Below are 18746 nucleotides of genomic sequence, written 5' to 3'. Positions count from 1 at the left end.
TGAGTGATGACAGTAAAAATGAGCATGTCCTCAACCAGACCAAAGAGTTGCCACACATTGACCTTACAGCACTCAGAGCATCAGTTATCCTCTCTCTTAGTTTCAGAAAATACTTGGAAGTAAGAGAACACTCTCTTTCCCTCTGAAAATAATCTCCTCTCCCTCCCCTACTTTACAAAGATCTGAAGGTTTCTCTTTAGGACTGGACATATTTGCAAGTCTATAGTGAGTTAAATATTTTCATCAAGGCTTTTCTCATACCACCATGCTGATACACATGACCTTCTTTAGCTACAACATCCTTTATATACCTTTGTTTGATTGAGCAACTCCTATTCCTTTTTCAAAACTCAGATTAGACATGTCTTCTAAGAAGCTCCTCTCTACCCCTCAGTCAGTCTGGGCTAGGTGCCCCTACTATGTACTGCCATAGCTTCTTCTATATGTCTTTTGCAACTTCCCAAACCAGACAGTTTCTGAAGAAGTATATTAGAACTAAATCACCTATGGCATCACACCCCATATTATATGGTTTCAGAAGTTAGCTGGCTGGCAAAGTGTAATTGATTGATTTGTCATACATTATAATATGTAATTGTGTATCAGAGACAGCAAAAAAAATTGTTTTAAATTTCCAGTTGAGGTACCCATCTATTTAGCAGCAGTAACCCAATTTACATTTTTTCATTTACATGAGTAATTGGTTACCTGTGCAACATGAGTTATTGACCCCCATATTTTAAATTTATTCCGGTGAGGTTTTTGTGACCATTTAAAATTGAAGCCCCAGACATGTACCTGCTAGCCTGCCCCTAGTTCTGGTCTGACCTGGGTCCCTGGCCAAATTTTGAGAAGTAAGGAAATGCCATTATATCGCATAAAATATCAGATATCAAAATGAATATAGACATGTCTTCAAGAGACATAAACCAGAAATACTTATTTAAAAACATACATATTCTATGCCATCTTTCCAAACTTTAATATACAGAGGTCAGCAATGTACAAAATGAAACTCCTTTTAAAGTTGGAGTATGGTACCTTGCTCTCTCAAAGCACCATATTATTAAATAACTCTTAGAAAGAATTTTAGGAAAAATTGAGAAACCTTGCCTTCATACCAATTGGCCCATCAGTAATATCTTAAAAATTCATGTCACTGATAGTAGGCGGCTATTTCTCTTCTATACACTAGCCATGTCAGGCAAAAAAAATGTATAAACGTTCCTTTCAGACCACCACAAAGTAAATAAACAGATCATCCAAGGATTGTGAAATCCAGTGTTTCCACCTCAGATCTAGCACATTTGTAATATTTTTCCATTCTGAGAACTTAAACTTTTTACTTTCACACTTTTTTCTTTATTTTCGATAAAGAAAACCCTTTTGATGTAGGATGCATCGTAAAGGGCCATTAATTCAGTACAGTGCTTTGAGTCACCCATTCTTATTTGATATTTAGGAGAATAATTTTGTGACCTTCTAGATTTAGGCTATTAAAATTCATACTTCATAAGACAGTATTGAGTAGTCAATTTAGTGTTAAATTTTTAGACTGAGGGGAAGGCCAGAATAAAAAATGTGTTAACTTCCTTGAAAATCTATAAGAATTAAATAAGTGAAAGAAATTTTAAATCAGCCTAATTTCTAGAAAGATTCTAAACAGTTACCAAGTATTCTAATAAAACTTAAGTCTGAAGAGATTTCTTCCACATTTAAAAAAAAAAACTGCCATTTTTTCCTGCCCAGCCAGGAGTTAGAGTAAGTGAAACAAGAGGGCCTAAAATTCAGTAATTTAAAAGGTAAAGATGTAAAACCCAACCTTTACTGTGTTGAATAAAAACCAAAAATCCAGACATCTTCTGATCTTTACAGAGCACGTAGCAACTCTGTAGCAACAGAAACTTTATAACATTTCCTGATGACGGCGGCTGTACAATGGATTTTGAATAAGTCTGGTGTAGTGTTTAGTACAGTGAAAGGAGCTGGGTTGTTTTATGCTTTGAGTTGGCATTTTACCAAGGAGAGAAGTTTGTTGGTGGTTTGTTTTCCCCTCTTATGTTTAAGTGACAGAGTACTGATTAAAATGAGCATTTTTTCATGTTTATTCTTACTTGGTCTTTTTCTGAGCAAGATACTCAGTAAAATGAAAGCCAGATGCTTTTACACCTACACACTATATTGCTGAGCAAATCATTTATGGAAGGGAAGGCAAGATAAAGTTGCTTTTAAGAGTCCTTTAACATATCAGTTTGATAACTAGCAAAACACCTCTACTGCCATTAAATATTTACCAAGACTCAGCTTTGGGCAGGGGGGCAGTTTGGCGTAACAAATTTGACTCTGTGCAATGCCATTGATTAGCTATCAGAAGGACATAGTTAATAAATAACTTTAGGTATTACAGAGCACTCTACATTCTTGTCAAATATTTTCTCTGAAGATGACCTAAAAAAAGTCAGTTACAACCAGCATTCACCCCAGCAATGATTGCACAAGCACAACTATGAAAGAAAGAAAGGCCAGGCAGATCAGTTGAGCAGTAAGTACTTAGGCAATCTTTCCTAGTGACTGGTGTCATTGCTGCTGGACTTTAGAACTGAACATGTTTACATTTAATTAGAAAGGACACACAGTTTACAGCACAGTAGCTATCAATATCAGATCAGAATTGATTTCCGCTTTCTCCCCAGTGATTGCTTCCTTCAACCTAATTAAAAAAGGCATATAACCAAAATGACTCACATAAATTTTAAAGCAAAGTAAACAATATTTCCTGGAGCCCAAAACAAAAGTAAATGACATTCATCCTGATTATTAGCTACATTTTTTTGAAAGAATTCTGATGCCTATAAATGTGCTATAAGGCATGTTTTAGTGTTATCAGACTGCTGATAAACCAAGTGTTCCCTTCTGAAGAAACCTGAATGAATGCTTTACTGAGTTCTTTAGCTCTCAAAGAAACAATAACCTTACTTTTATCTTCATAATCCCTAAAACATGTAGATAAAGTATTCTGATAGAAGTTTGGACTGATTTTATTCATGTCTTCAATTTTCACATATTATAAAGAGCAACTGCTAAAAAATATAACAAAATGATTAACAGATTGATTTCCTTTTAAATAAGATGTATACAGCACATGTGTAATTTCCTAAAACATAAGGAATCATTCTGGTGTGTGTGAAAAACATTTCTCTACAATTACCGTAGCCAAAATCATGAACAAAATTCTGATAAAAGATAATTTCTTATAACTCTATTCACTATAAAGAGAACTGCTTTAAATTTCACAAGCTAGCGTTTGTTGATTACACTAAATTATGGTAAAAATGTTTGTTTTTTTTTAAATTATTTATTTATTTGGCTGTGTCGGGTCTTAGTTGCAGCATGCTGGATCTTCATTGCCGCATGCAGGATCTTCTTGTGGCTTGCGGGATCTTTAGTTGCAGCATACAGGATCTTTCACTTGTGGCATGTGGGATCTAGTTCCCTGACCAGGGATCAAACCCAGGCCCCCTGCATTGGGAGCATGGAGTCTTAGCCACTGGACCATCAGGGAAGTCCCTAAAAATGGTTTTAAGTCAGAGATATAAAGGAAAATAGGAGAGATGTAGAGGTTACCCCCAGGAGGATTGTGTTACAGCTCTCCTTCTTCCTTCTCTATGCATCTGCCATGCAATCCCATATCTAGAATGGAAGGCTATCAAGATGTAAGGAAGTAAAGAAAGATTCAGATTAGAAGCAGGCCTTAAGTAACATTAATTAATCAATTTACAAATATAAAGCCGTTCTTCCAGGCACTAAAGATAGGGTAGTGAGCAAAACCTCTATAAGATCAAACATTTTTATCTGCTTTGGTTACTGATGTATCCTCAAGCATTTAATTTGTACTTGGTACTATATATGTCTAGTTGCTCAGTAAATATTTATTGAATGAATGACTCCTTTCAAGGATTATTTCACTACAAGCAAATGTTCATTCATCCACCAGGGGGGAGTCCAGTAGCACTTGTTTCTAGTATTCCAGGAAAACTGCTGAAATCCACAATGGTGCCATAGTAATGAGAGTCAATGTAAAATCTCCTTCCAGAAGAGAATAATTCATCAGAGTTATTTTTGCTTACTTTTCTTTCTTTCATTTTCTTTTTAAATCTTAGGCTTTTTATTACTCTTAGTGTTCACAAAGCAATCAACCCGGAAGCCACATCAGTTAACTACAGACCAGTACTACATATCCATAGTTTATATTCTGCAGGGCACATACCAATCACAGAGATTCTAGTCAACCATTAAAACATTAAAAAAATTAAGAACCACATGAAGCAAGCCTATGGAACCAGTAATTAATTAATCAATTCCACAAATATTTATTAAATCCTTTTCTGGGCACTAGAGATCAAATGGTGAAAAAAAAAATCGCTTAACATCTGTCCAGTTGGAAGGTCAGAGTACTATAGGAACACATGAGAGGATCACCTAATCTGAACAACAGGTCAGATTTCTTAGAGAAACTAATATCCATGCTGAGATCTAAAGGATGAGTAGGGGCTAGTTAAGTAAAAAGGTAAGGTCAGTGTTCTAGGGGATATGAAATTTGTTCATCCTGGCTTGAGTATAGAGGTAAATAGGTGAATAAAGAGAAGTGAGCTGGATAGAGAGGCATGAAGAGCTTTGTAAAGGATGCTTAAAGGAATTTGGACTTTATCCTCAGAGCAGTGAGGGGTCATTGAAGAGTTTTAATCCAGGTAGTCATACATTCATATTTGTGCTTTAGAAAACTCACTCAAGGCAAAGAGCAAGTGAAGACTATTGAAGTAACCCACTTAAGAAAATAGTAGCAGGCACTCTAAATTATGATAATGGTAATGGAGCTGAAAAGAATACTAGAAAGATGCAAGGGATTGATTAGATTGATCAATCAAAAGGATTGATTAGATTTTTAGGTGAGAAATGGATGTCAAGGATGATGCATAGGTTTTGAGCGTTTACACTGAGTAGAAAGTGATGCCCAGGGAGAAGGGAGGGAAAGAAAGGGCTGATTAGTAGAAGGATATAAAATGAGATCATGAGTTTAGTTTTAGACATACTGAGTTGTAGATATTTGCAGGATGGTCAAGTGAAGATGTCTCCTAGGTAGTTGTGTAGATCTGGTGCTCAGGATAGAAATCTGATCTGGAGAGAAAGACTTCCAAGTGAAATAAATGATTGAGTGAAGCCATGGGACTGGGTTGAAATCAAGGGAGAGTGGCTAGAATGACCAACAGTTAACCAACAGTTAAGGATGCCTCCAAAGGAGATTAAGAAGCATCAAGAAATACTTTTGATGAAGCAGAAAACCGGAAGTGTATTTTCATAGAAAGCAAGGAAAGAAGGCATTTCCAGAAAGAATTGGCTTCTGATAGGTCCTATAACATAAAGATTGAAAATGTCTTTTATACTGAGCAACAAGATCTTTTCTGGAGCAGTTGTGGACAGAGCAGATGGTAGAGCCTTGAATAGAATTTGAGGTGAAGACAGCAAGCACAGACAATTTGATTCTAAATGAGATGATCCCAAACTAGGTCCAAGAGAAATCCCATCTTTTAGACCAGACTAGCATACCTTTGAACTTAGTCAGAATCCCTGGCAGAAAACAAAACAAAACAAAAAATCTTCATAAGTGGAATATCTGACCCAAGAAAATAAATAAAAGGTGAGTTCTAGAATTTTATTTCCTAGATTTAAGCCTCAGTATATAGTTCCATGCTCTCTTGAAATTCCACTCAGAAAAGGAGCAAGGTGCATCTTAGTGGTTAGAGGCTGTTTGTCCTGTAAGGTGATGAAGAGACACAAAACACCCCCTGGCCAGAGCAGAGCAATTGTTTTAAAAGGCAAATCTTGTTCCCCTCTCTTTAAAATCCTTTAGCAGCTTCTCATTTGCCTTAAGAAAAAGACCAAATTCCTGTTTGGTCCTCATGTTCCAAAAGGCCCTCTATGATCTAGACCCAACCACTTGTTCACTGATACGAGCACTGGTTGTAACTGGGCTTCATTGAGCTCATCAGCCATCCTTTCTCTTATTATAAGGCCTTGGCACATGTTCTTCCCTGTGCCTGAAATGCTTCCTTCACCTCTCTTCTAGTTAATACCTACTCTTACCTTTAAATTTCAACTCAAATGTCACATCCCTTCCTTTATAGCACTTAAAGTAATTTGAAATGTGTGTTTAGTCACTACTCTAGCTCTAGCTCTAGCAAAGTGCCCAGAACACAGTAGTCATTCATTTACATGAGGAAGGGAAGCAGGGCCTGACGTGTCACCATGCTGCCACCCAATTCCAAGTAAAACAAAGCACATGCTTCCAGTATGCATACTGACTGAACCCTATTCAGCAATTCAATTAACCAAATAACTGTACAGCAACAGCTGTGTATCAAGCACTGTGTGTTTGTAATGGTCTCATAAAATGAATTTATTTAAACCTCGTAGCTGAGATCGGCATCAGTGCTTATCCTAAGCTTTATATAATGTGAAATAAAACTATATATCTAATAGGACTTTATTTACTTTTCCTAAGGGAGTCACTTAGGATCACTAATAAAATAGAAAAATATTTACCCTATGTAAGAACAGTTGGTTAGGGCTTCTCCGGCGGCACAGTGGTTAAGAATCCACCTGCCAATTCAGGGGACACGGGTTTGAGCCCTGGTCCAGGAAGATCCCACGTGTCACGGAGCAACTAAGCCTGTGCGGCACAACTACTGAGCCTGCAGGCCTAGAGCCCGTGCTCTGCAACAAAAGAAGCCTGCGCACCGCAATGAAGAGTAGCCCCTGCTCGCTGCAACTAGAGAAAGCCCACGCGCAGCAACAAAGACCCAGTGCAGCCAAAAATTAAAAAATAAATTTTAAAAAAACGAACAGTTGATTATTTGAGGTTTTTACGTTTTTAGTAAAATCATTTATTCATGCAGATGGTATGGGACATAGTTTTCAGTAGTTGAGGAAACTTCTCAGCCATCTGCTAAGAAATTGGCTAATGAGCTTGTGCCAAGCTCCTCAAAAATCTTTTTGTCTAGAACTGACCCTTATGCGGGTGACACTCTTCCTTTGTGTGACTGTTCTTAGATGGAGTACCCATTTCAGTAGAATTAGGATGACAAATTATGATATCTGGCATTTAACTAGGCCTCAGCATCGTGAGCTCACTTATACCTAGAGATGACTGAGTCCAGTCTTCTACATTGTGCAGGGATTTCTTCTACACTATTTCTAACAGCTTGTTATCTAGTGTCTACATAAATATGACATCTCATCACAGGTAGGGTTTACCCTACCTGATAAGCCCTCCTGTGGAGATGCTTCAGTTTATAACTTATAACAGACATAGCTAAATTCAGGTGTGATTAGGTCTGATTTGGCTATTATGCCATGGCTGGCTATGCTTGCCCTCTTTTCTATCTGATGTCACTTTTGATTCCTACTGGACTTATGGTTAGTCAGCCTTCATTAATACTGTGTGTGTGTGTGTGTGTGTGTGTGTGTGTGTGTGTGTCTTGGGAGGGTGGGATTTAATAGACTTTATTTATTAGAACAGTTTAGATTTAAAGTAAAATTGAGATAATACAGAGTTCTCATATACCTCCTCCCACAGGTAGTTTCCCCATTATTAATATCTTGTGTTGGTGTGGCACATTTGTTACAGTTAGTGAAACCATATTGATACCTTATCATTACTTAAAGTCCACAGTTTACATTAGGGTTCACTCCTTGTGTTGTACCATTCTATGGGTTTTGAAAAATGCAAAATATCATGTACTCACTGTTACAGTTTCATACAGAATAGTGTCACAGCACTTTAAAAAAAAACATGTGCTTTTGCCTTTTTATCCGCCTCTGCCTCCCCCTGAACCTTTGGCAACTACTGACCTGTTTACTGTGTCTGTAGTTTCGCCTTTTCCACAGTGTCATATAGTTGGAATCATGCAGTATATAGTCTTCCAGACTGGCTTCTTTCACTAAGTAACATGCATTTAAGTTTCCTCCATGTGTTTTCAGGGCTTGATATCTCACTTTTTATCATTAAATGATATCCCATTGTATGGATGTACCACAGTTTGTTTATATATTTGCCTATTGAAAGATATCTTGGTTGCTTCCAGTTTGGGGAAATTACGAATGAAGCTGCTATAAACACTCACGTTCAGGTTGTTGCGTAGACATAGGTTTTCATTACTATTGGGTAAACACTTAGGAGCACGATCAGTGTATCATATGGTAAGATTATGTGTAGCTTTGTAAGAAACTGCCAAACTGTCTTTCAGAGTACCTGTACTATTTTGCATTAACACTACCAATAAGCCGGAGTTCCTGTTGCCCCACATCCTCACCAGAATTTCGTGTTACTCCTTTTCTGGATTTAGCTCTTCCAATAGGTATAGTGGTATCTCACTGTTTTAATTTGCAGTTCCCTGGTAGCCTATGATGTTGAGCCTCTTTTTGTATGTTGATATGCCATCTGTATTTCTTCTTTGGTGATATGTCTGCTTCTTTTGTCTATTTTTTAATTGAGGCTTATTTTCTTATTGTTGCATTTTAAGAGTTCTTTGTATATTTTGCATACTAGTCCTTTATCAGATATGTATTTTTCAAAGATTTTCTTCAGTCTGTGGATTGTCTTTTCATTCTTTTAACAGTATGTCTTGCAGCATATAAGTTTTTAATTCTAATAAGGTCTAACATCTGTTTTTTTCATGGATTATGAAAAATCCATGGTGTTGGTATTGTATGTAAAAACTCATTATTAAACCCAAGATCACCTCAGTTTTCTCTTATGTTATCTTCTAGATGTTATATAGTTTTTCATTTTACTCCTTAGGCCTATAACACATTTTTAGTTACTTTTTGTGAAAGGTGTAAGTTCTTGGTGTAGATTATTTTTTTTCTTGTATGGATGTCCATTTGTTCCAGCACAATTTGTTAAAGAAAAGGCTATTCCTTGTCCATTGAATTGCCTGTGCTTTTTTGTCAAGATCAGTTGACCATTGTTGTATGGATCTATTTCAAGGCTCTCTATTCTCTTCAACTGATCTGTTTGTCTCTTCTTTTGCCAGTGTAATGCTGTCGTGATTGCTATAGCTTTAAGTCCTGAAGTTGGACGGTGTCAGTCTTCTGACTTTGTCCTCCCTCAATATTGAGTTGGCTGTCCTAGATCTTTTGCCTCACCATATGAACTTTAGAATCAGTTTGTCAATGTGTACAAAATAATTTTCTGGGCTTTTGATTGGCATTGCATTGAATCTATAGAACATGTTAGGAAGAATTGACATCTTAACAATATTGAGTCTTTTTATTCATGCTCATGGAATATCTCTCCATTTATTTAGGCCTTTGATATCTTTCATCTGAGTTTTCCTCATATAGATCCTATACATATTTTGTTAGATTTATATCTAAATATTTCGTTTGGGGGAGTGGTAATGTAAGTGATATTATGTTTTAATTTTAAATTGGAATTGTTCACTGCTGCAACATAAGAAAGCAATTGACTTTATATTAACCTTACATCCTGCAGCCTTGTTAAAGTGACTAATTAGTTCCAGGAGTTTTGTTGTTTTATTTTCGTTGAGTCTTTTAGATTTTCTACATAGACAATCATTGTTATCTGTGAACGAAGACAGTCTTATTTTTTCCTTCTTAATCTGTATACATTTTATTTTATTTTATTGTCTTTTACATTAGCTAGGACATCCAGTACTGTGTTGAACAGAAGTGGTGAGAGGAGATATCCTTGTCTTGGCCCTGATTTGGGGGAGAAAGCATCTAATTTCTCACCAATAAGTATGATGTTAGCTATAGGGGTTTTTTTGTAGATGCTCTATATCAAGTTTAGAAATTTCTTCTCTCTTCCTAGTTAGCTGAGAGTTTTTATCATGAATGGATATTAGATTTTCCAGCGCTTCTTCTGCATTTATTGGTATGATCAAGTGATTTGTCTTCTTTAGATTGTTTTGTAATGGACTATATTAATTGATTTTCTAATGTTTTATACCGAGAATAAATCCTACTGGATAGGAGTGCATAATTCTTTATGTACTTTGTTGGGTTCGATTTGCTAATATTTTGTTGAGGATTTTTGCGTCTATATACATGAGAGATAATATTCTGTAGGTTTTCTTTTCTAATAATGTCTTTATCTGGTTTTGGTGTTAGGGTAATGCTGGACTCATAGATTGAATTAGAAAATATTTCCTCTGTTTCTACTTTCTGGAAGAGATTTTAAAGAATTGGTATAAAAAAATTGGTATCATTTCTTCCTTAAATGTTTGATTAACTCCTCTGGGCCTCGGGTTTTCTTTTTTGGAATGCATTGACTATTGATTTAATTTCTTTAATAGGTAAAGGCTTATTCAGATTGTCTATTTCTCCTTGCGTGAGTTTTGGTAATTTGTATCTTGCAAGGAATTTGTTCCATTTTATATAAGTTATTAAATTTGTGGACATAGAGTTGTTAATAACATTACTTTATTATCCTGTTAATGTCCCTGGGATCAGTAGTGATGACCTCTCTTTCATTTCTGATATTAGTAATTTTTATCTTCTTTCTTTTTTCTTGGTTAGCCTGGCTATAGGTTTATTGATTTTATTAATTGTAATAGGCCAAAAATGCCCCCCCCCAAAAGATGTCCACATTATATAACTGGAACCTTTGTTACCTTATGTGGTAAGGAGATGTAACAAATCTCCAAACACTTGGGAACATTTAACAACACATTTCTAAATAATCCATGAGTCAAATAAGAATTCTCAAGGAAAATTAAAAAATATATATGGAAGTGAATGAAAATAAAAGTACTGCATAGCAAAATTTCTGGGACATAGCTAAGGCAGTGCTGAGTGAAATTTTTAGCACTAAATACATACATTAGGAAAATTGGAAGTGTATCAAATCAACAATCTAAGGTCCTACCTCAAGAATCTGGAAAGAGAACAAAAAAATAAATGCAAAGCAAGCAGAAGGAAGAAAATATTAAAAATAAGAACAGAAAAGGGCTTCCCTGGTGGCCCAGTGGTTGAGAGTCTGCCTGCCGATGCAGGAGACACGGTTTCATGCCCCGGTCCGGGAAGATCCCACATGCCACAGAGCGGCTGGGCCCGTGAACCATGGCTGCTGAGCCTGCGCGTCCGGAGCCTGTGCTCCGCAACAGGAGAGGTCACAACAGTGAGAGGCCCGCGTACCGCAAAAAAAAAACTAAAAACAGAAAGAAGCACATAAGAGCAGAGAGAAAACACATTATGAATATCAGGAATGATAGGATATCACTATAGACTTCGCAGAGATAAAAACAATAAGAGATTACTATGGACAGCTCTACATGCATAAAAATGGCAATTTAGAAGTAACAGACCATTTCCTAAAAAAACTCTTATTCCATTACTGATACATGCAATAACCTGAATGAATCCCCAGAGAACTATGCTGAGAGACAACAGAAAATCCCCAAACCTTTCCATTTGTATAACACTCTTGAAATGACATTACAGAAATAGGAAACAGATTAGTGGTTCTTAGGATTTAAGGAGGGGATGGAGTGGTAAGGAAGTAGGGAAATATACTTCGTGGTGATATAACTGTTTTGTATCTTGACTGTATCAATGTCAATATCTTGGTGGTGCTATTATACTAATTATTTATACTACTAATAATTTATACTACTAATAATAATTTATACTAATAATTTTACAAAATGTTGCTATAATTTTACAAAATTTACTATAATTTTACATAAATTTACTATAATTTTACAAAATGTTACTTTTGGGGGAAAGTGGTAAATGACATGAGGGATCTTTCTGTATTATTTCTTACAACTGCATGTGAATTTGTAATGATCTCAAAACAAAAATGTTAATCTTTAAATATTCCTCAAAAATGGAATGGAATGGAGTGTGGATGAGGGAAGCAATGGAGAATATGAGGCTGCACATAAAGATAAGGAGAAAAGAAAGGGAAATAAAACTGATGTGACTCTTCTATAATACTAGAGCCCACTTATTCGAATGGAGCATTTAAGCAACAATGTTCAATAAATACTTTTTGTCTGCCTCTTACAGAGAAGCCACTGTGCTAGGCCCTCTAAGGAAATAAAGAAGAGTAAAAAATGGCCCCTTCCTTCAATAGCATTAGACTAAAGTAGGGAAGATAAAGTGAGTATAAAGTAGCTATAAAGGATAGTAGAAAGCGATGAATATAATACAAGGGGTATGGAAAGGGTATGGAGCTTAGAGGAGGTAGTGTCTCCTTGGGCAGGATATGGGAGTGTGACTTCATGACGGTTGTGGCAGTTCATCTGGATCTTGAAGTGTAGTGATCGGGCGCTTAGAGGGATAGGGAAATAGAATTCCAAGTGGAGGCAACAGTGTGAGCAATAATCCCAGAGTGAAAAGTGTGAGGGCAGTTTTAAAGAACAGTTTATATTTCCATTTGGCTAGAATAAAAGTTTTTGATAGAATAGTTAGGAAAAAGTCTGGAAAGAAAACTAGAACAGAATTCTGGAGCACCTTGAATGTCAGACTAAAACTTGGGACATAAACCTAGAATTCTATATCCAGTGAAATTGTCCTCCAAAAGTGAAGGAGAAATAAAGACTTTCTTAGACAAAGACTGAGGGAATTTGTCACCAGTACACCTGCCTTGAAAGAAATGTTAAAAGTTTTTTTGAGAAAAGGCAATCACAGTAAGGCGGAAACTCAGATCAAATTAATTCATGCAATAAACCAGGAAGTAAAAACAGACACTGTCCTTTCAGGAAATGTATACTGAGGACAACATAGCACATACTTCTGGTTTCCATACTCGCTTTGTCTTTATTTATTTTTATTCAGTGAAACAAGCCAAACCTGCCTCTTTTTTTTTTTTTCCGAATGATTTAATAATATTATCAGTAAGTGATAAAGGTTAGGAAAACTAGTTTAGTTCTCCCAATTCATGAAAAACCTGTAGCAACAGTTGTTTTTCATCAAACTACTTATAAAATATCTAAATATTGTATGAGACCTTATACAGAATTAATTAGAAATAAATTATTTCTTAAAAAATTATACAATATATGAATGCTTGTTTTTTGCCAGGTATTGTGCCAGATATTTTCACATAAGTAGATCACCTTATTTTGTTCTTATGTGAACTCAGTGAGATTTTTCTCATTGTTTTAGAGTTGAGGAAATTAATACTTAAAGTTATAAAGTATTTTTCCCAAGGTCAGACAGAGTGAACAGCAAGACTGAAATTTAAATCTACTTCTTTAAAGTCCAAATCTGACATCTTTTCATTTACCAGATTTAGCATTCTTGACGTATTAGACTAGATAATTCTTTGTTGTGAGGGTCTGTCCTCTGCAATCTAGGATGTTGAGCAACATCTCTGGCCTCTATTCACTAAATGCTAGTAGCATCCCCCCCTCCAGTTGTAACAGTGAAAAATGTCTCCAGATGTTACAAGATGTCCCTGAGGGACAAAATTACTCCTAGTTAAGAACTATTGGCCTGGGACTTCCCTGGTGACACAGTGGTTAAGAATCCGCCTGCGAATGCAGGGGACATGGGTTCAAGCCCTGGTCCGGGAAGATCCCACATGCTTCAGAGCAGCTAATCTCATGTGCCACAACTACTAATCCTGTACTTTAGAGCCCGTGAGCCACAACTGCTGAGCCCGCGCGACACAGCTACTGAAGCCCGCACGCCTAAAGGCCGTGCTCTGCAACAAGAGAAGCCACCACAATGAGAAGCCTGCGCACGGCACCGAAAAGTAGCCCCCTCTCACCACAACTAAAGAAAGCCCACACACAGAAAAGAAAACCCAATGCAGCCAAAAATTAACTAATTAATTTAAAAAAAAAGAACTATTGGCCTATACTGTGACACCTCATCTCTAAATTTTTAATCCAAGAATATTTATTCAATTAAAATAAACAGTATATATAGATCACATGAATGCTTGAGCAATTACTGTAAATAAATGAAGCATAAATAGAAGTGTAAGTGCATATAGTGGGATGGTGAATAAAGTGATCTCATGAAAGGACTTAAGAAATAGTTGATCACGGAAACAAGAAGCCAAGAAAAGTAGCATCAAAACTTGGTATAGATGGAAAAGTACAAGTTTGCAAGAATAAGATGAATCCATGTTTGACGTTACAGTTGAGAGTTCAACAAGCAGGTAAACACAAGTTGAGGGGAACATAAATATCTACAAGCAAAATGTAAAAGTGGGTCATAAACCTGAAAATTCCGAGATATTTTCGGCTGAGGCAGTACAGAGAGTTAGGGATCAGGAAAATAGTCAGGATCACAGTCATGAGGGAACAGACCAGGAGACACTGAAATGAAGACAGAAACCACTACAGAAAGGAATCTATTACATGCTACTTAATGGTCTAATACCCATTGAATGGCATCTCCTACCTTGGCCTGCTGTTGGACTCAATGTGGTGAGCAGCCTAGAAGATAATGTATAGTCACAGTTGGTGTGGATTCAAATTATGATTATATGAAAGACTACTAAGTAAAAATATTTTTAAAGTCTCACTTTCTATACTAAATTAGAAAAATTAATTCATTAAGAATTATATAATTTCAAAACTGGAAGAGTTAATTGAATTTTTTATATTACTTCGTTATCTTCATGATAAATAGGGATGGTTACCATCCTATGTTAGTATTGTGTGAGCCACACTGTTTCTGAGAGTGATTTAACAGCTTTTCTGTTGTTTTATAATTTATTCTTACTATAACTTAAAATATTTTCCCATACAATGTCATTTAAGTGCCATTAAATTGTAATGCCACTGCTATACAAAAAAATGCATCTGAAAATCAATGCATCTCAATCAACTTTGAACAGAGGTTAAATGTGATACGACTCTGAAGAAAGCTAAACAATGTGGCCCTCTTGTCAATTTAGGGAAGAGCTTTCTGAGGGAAAAAGCATCACTAAAACAAAAATGCACTTCAGTGGTTATAGATTTATACATGCTGGGAATATATCCTCTCTACTTCACTTTTATTCCTATAAGAAAATTTCCCTAAATTATGAACATTTTAATTTATTAAACTTATGAATGCATTCTTCCCATAAATAAAATTGCCCTATGTAATTTAATATGTTGGAATTGGGAAGTAAATCACATGATGAAACTGAAAAAAACTACGAAGTATTGTAAGTTCTAAGAAGGAAAAGAGGTTCTATGAGACAGAATAACAAGGAAGGAACATCAAAATTTAGACTGAAGAGACATAAAAGGTTTATCTGAGAAAGTAGTATTTATGCTGAGACCTAGTGAATGAGTAGGAGTCGGTCACATAGAAGCGTGGAGGGAAAGGCATTTCAAAGAAATGCTTCAAGCAGGAAAAGCTTGCTGTACCTGAGAAATGGAATGTCTGCTAAAAGGTGGTAGGTAGAGAGACCGGATCATAGAGGGCTTTGTAGCCCATGGCAAGTAGGGGAGGATTCCAGCCCAGGAAGGAGGCTATGATGTGTGTCCAGGTTCTGGCTCTGCTAGGGTAGGGGTATGAGATTAATTAAATTACTTACCTCTTTGTTTCAGTTTTTTCATTAGTAAAAAAGTAATATTAATAGGACTCCCTTCCTAAGTTGTTGTGAGGTTTAGTGAGTTAAAATATGTAATTTGTTATCTTCAGAGATTTATTCTGAGTTTGATGAGGTACTATTGCAGGATTTTGAGTGACGTTATCTAATTTATCTTTTTAAGAGATCACTCCAGCTACTGCTTCAGTTTGAGAAAGACTTGATGGGGATTTAAAGGTTTCCAAGGTATTTTGAATGAATAGTAGCTTTTTGAGCTTGAGAATAAAGGGTCCCAGTTACAGGTCCATCTGAGAGAAAAATTAAAGTCAGGTAGTGTAAATTTGCCAAAAAAAGGAAAAGACTAAATTAAATGGTAGAAAACTAGTAAATGATGAATGATTAGGTGATTAAATGGGGATAATATTGATTTTAATAATGGTGTGATTTTAAAAATTCAATCATTGATTCTTAATATTTAATTGGTTATAATATACTAGATAGTGTTGTAGGTATCACAAACAAATGCAGAATTCCCAAACTATGCTGATCTACTTCAAGTTTTAAATGAAGAGCATAGGACTTCCCTGGTGGCACAGTGGTTAAGAATCCGCCTGCCAATGCAGGGGACACAGGTTCAAGCTCTGGTCCAGAGATCCCACCTGCCACAGAGCAACTAAGCCCGTGCACCACAACCGCTGAGCCTGTGCTCTGGAGCCCACGAGCCACAACTACTGAGCCCACGTGCCACAACTACTGAAGCCCACACACTGCAATGAAGAGTAGCCCCTGCTCGCTGCAGCTAGAGAAAGCCCACATGCAGCAACGAAGACCCAGTGCAGCCAAACATAAATAAAAATCCCTTTTTAAATAAATAAATAATAAATGAGGAGCATATATTTAAGATTAAAAATATAAAGAATAGGGCAGGCTATGACTTTTTTAACTGGACACAAAAAAGCACTGCCATTAATGGAATAATAATAAATTAGATTTCATTAAAGTTAAGAATTTACATTCATCAAAAGACAACATTAAGAGAATGAAATCTCACTGCACCCCCATTAAAATGGCTGAAGTTAAGAGGACTCGCAATCCTACTCTACGGGTGCATATAGAGCAACTGGAACTCTTGCTGATGTGAGAATAAATTGGTATGACCACTTTGGGAAACTTAGCAGTATCTACTAAATCTGAACATATATACGCCCTATGGAGGAATTCTGCTCCAGAAATGGGTACTTACGTCAGTTATATCTCAATAAAGCTGGGGAAAAAAAACAAGCCAAAAAGAAATGGGTACTTAGGTCCATCAAAACACACATACAGGAATTATTCATAGCAGCAACAGTGGAATGGTTAAATAAATTGCTATGTATTTATGTAATGGAATACTTCATAGAATAAAATACAACAACAGGATGAATCTCAGAAACTTTATGTTAAGCAAAATATTAAGTCAGACAAAAAGTTCAAAAACAGGCAATATTAATCTTGATAGAGGTTGGACTAGTGATTACCTTTGGAAAGGGGATCAACTGGGAGGACTGGAGTGTTCTGCATTTGTTCTGTATTTTATTCTTTACATTTTGTCAAGCTGAATACTTTGGATTTGTGCAAATTACGTAATTTAAAATGTAATTAGGGACTTCCCTGGCGGTCCAGTGGTTAAGACTCCGGCCTTCCAGTGCGGGGGGACGCAGGTTCGATCCCTGGTCGGGGAACTAAGTTCCCACATGCTGTGTGACACAGCCAAAAAATTAAAGAAAAAAAAAATGAAATTGATATTTAAAGGTAAAGAGCATAGACTTTTTAAAGGTTTTTCTGTTTTGTTTGTTTTTAGTTTCTTTCTTTCTTGGGTGTTTCAAGTAAACAAAGAGAGTAGAGTGAAAGAAAATGGAAGTTGGAACAATGCAGAAAGTATGAGAGAACAGAGGAAGAATTAGGAAAATGAGCAGGAGACAGGAGTCTTTAAGCATATGGATTGCTAGAAAGAACCAAGAAGAATGAAGTAAGGGTTAGATACATAACAAGATGAAAACCATATGAAGGAAGATACTTTCTTTGCACTCTGCAAATCTGGCAGTATACACCATTCTTATTTCATATATAGTAATCACTTGACCACAGTTTAGCAGCATCTCTCTTCTTAGGGACTAAACTGAATTCTGACATGATTTCTTTTGGTATGCTAACTATCCCTGTCTCAAGTCCATCTTATTTCTGTGTGACACCTTGTCCAAAGTGAGCACCCTGGAGAGGCTTATAGGCTATTTAAGCAAAAAGAAGAAATTTATAATTACTTCATTTTGAAAAGTTTTAGATAAAGTACCAGACTAGATATTCAGCCAGAGTTAAAGTTCCCTGACCAGCTTTCTACAGCTTTAAGAATTATATTACTTTCTTTCAACATTATCAATCTGTATTATATAGTTAGGGTGTTTTACTTCAAGTCTCCCATCGACATTTCTTTTGTATGCATATACTGAAATGATCTTATTTAATAAAAAAAGAACATCTCCTGTGTGGATTTTAAATTTCCCATTATTAAATATTTATATTTTCAAAATGTCTTTATTTAATTGAGTGAGGTGCTTGGTGCCATTTCAAAATAACCTCAGGTGGTAGGTGTAATGACATATCAAAGATCTGACCTTTAGCATTTTAAGATTCTATTTGTCTGCATTTTCTTCTGCATTAATTTAGTCTTAATTTATATGCTGTTTCTCTGTATGACTTAATGAGTGGATGTGTTTGGCATAAGATTCATTAACAAAAAGAAAATATATCTGAATACATATTATTTCTGTGCAGGTTGACTTGTGATTTTAACTTCATTTATATCTCAATTGTGACAAGTAGAAAATGCTGTGTATAAGGCTGATCAGTATTTGTACAAATCTCATTCATTCTCATTACGTGTTCAGCTGAATAGACCCTGGATCTCCTAAACTGATGCCCATTCTCTTACTTCTCACTTCTTTGCAGTCAGCTTATTATATTCTTTTATTTACCTAGAGATACTTTATTCTCCAATTCTTTGCTATTCCTTTTAAAGAAAATTGAATGTAATATTTACACTGATACAATTAAATTAACATCCTGCAGCATCTTTTTGTATGCTTTGGTAGCAAAGATAATCATTTGTCTGGGTAGCTTTCAGCCTAGAAGCAGAGAAATGGAT

At 35.9% G+C, this 18746-nt stretch overlaps 1 protein-coding gene across 1 annotated transcript in view; it reads left to right on the top strand.

Moving 5' to 3' along the window:
* Positions 1-18746, top strand: part of MIPOL1 (mirror-image polydactyly 1) — a 299590-nt gene that overhangs the window by 232829 nt on the left and 48015 nt on the right. The gene's annotated exons all lie outside the window — the stretch shown is intronic.

Source organism: Stenella coeruleoalba (genome assembly GCF_951394435.1).
Source record: "Stenella coeruleoalba genome assembly, chromosome: 2".
Taxonomy (NCBI): Eukaryota; Metazoa; Chordata; class Mammalia; order Artiodactyla; family Delphinidae; genus Stenella; species Stenella coeruleoalba.
The sequence above is the reverse complement of the archived record's forward strand: the minus strand, read 5'-3'. Positions and strand labels throughout refer to the sequence as shown.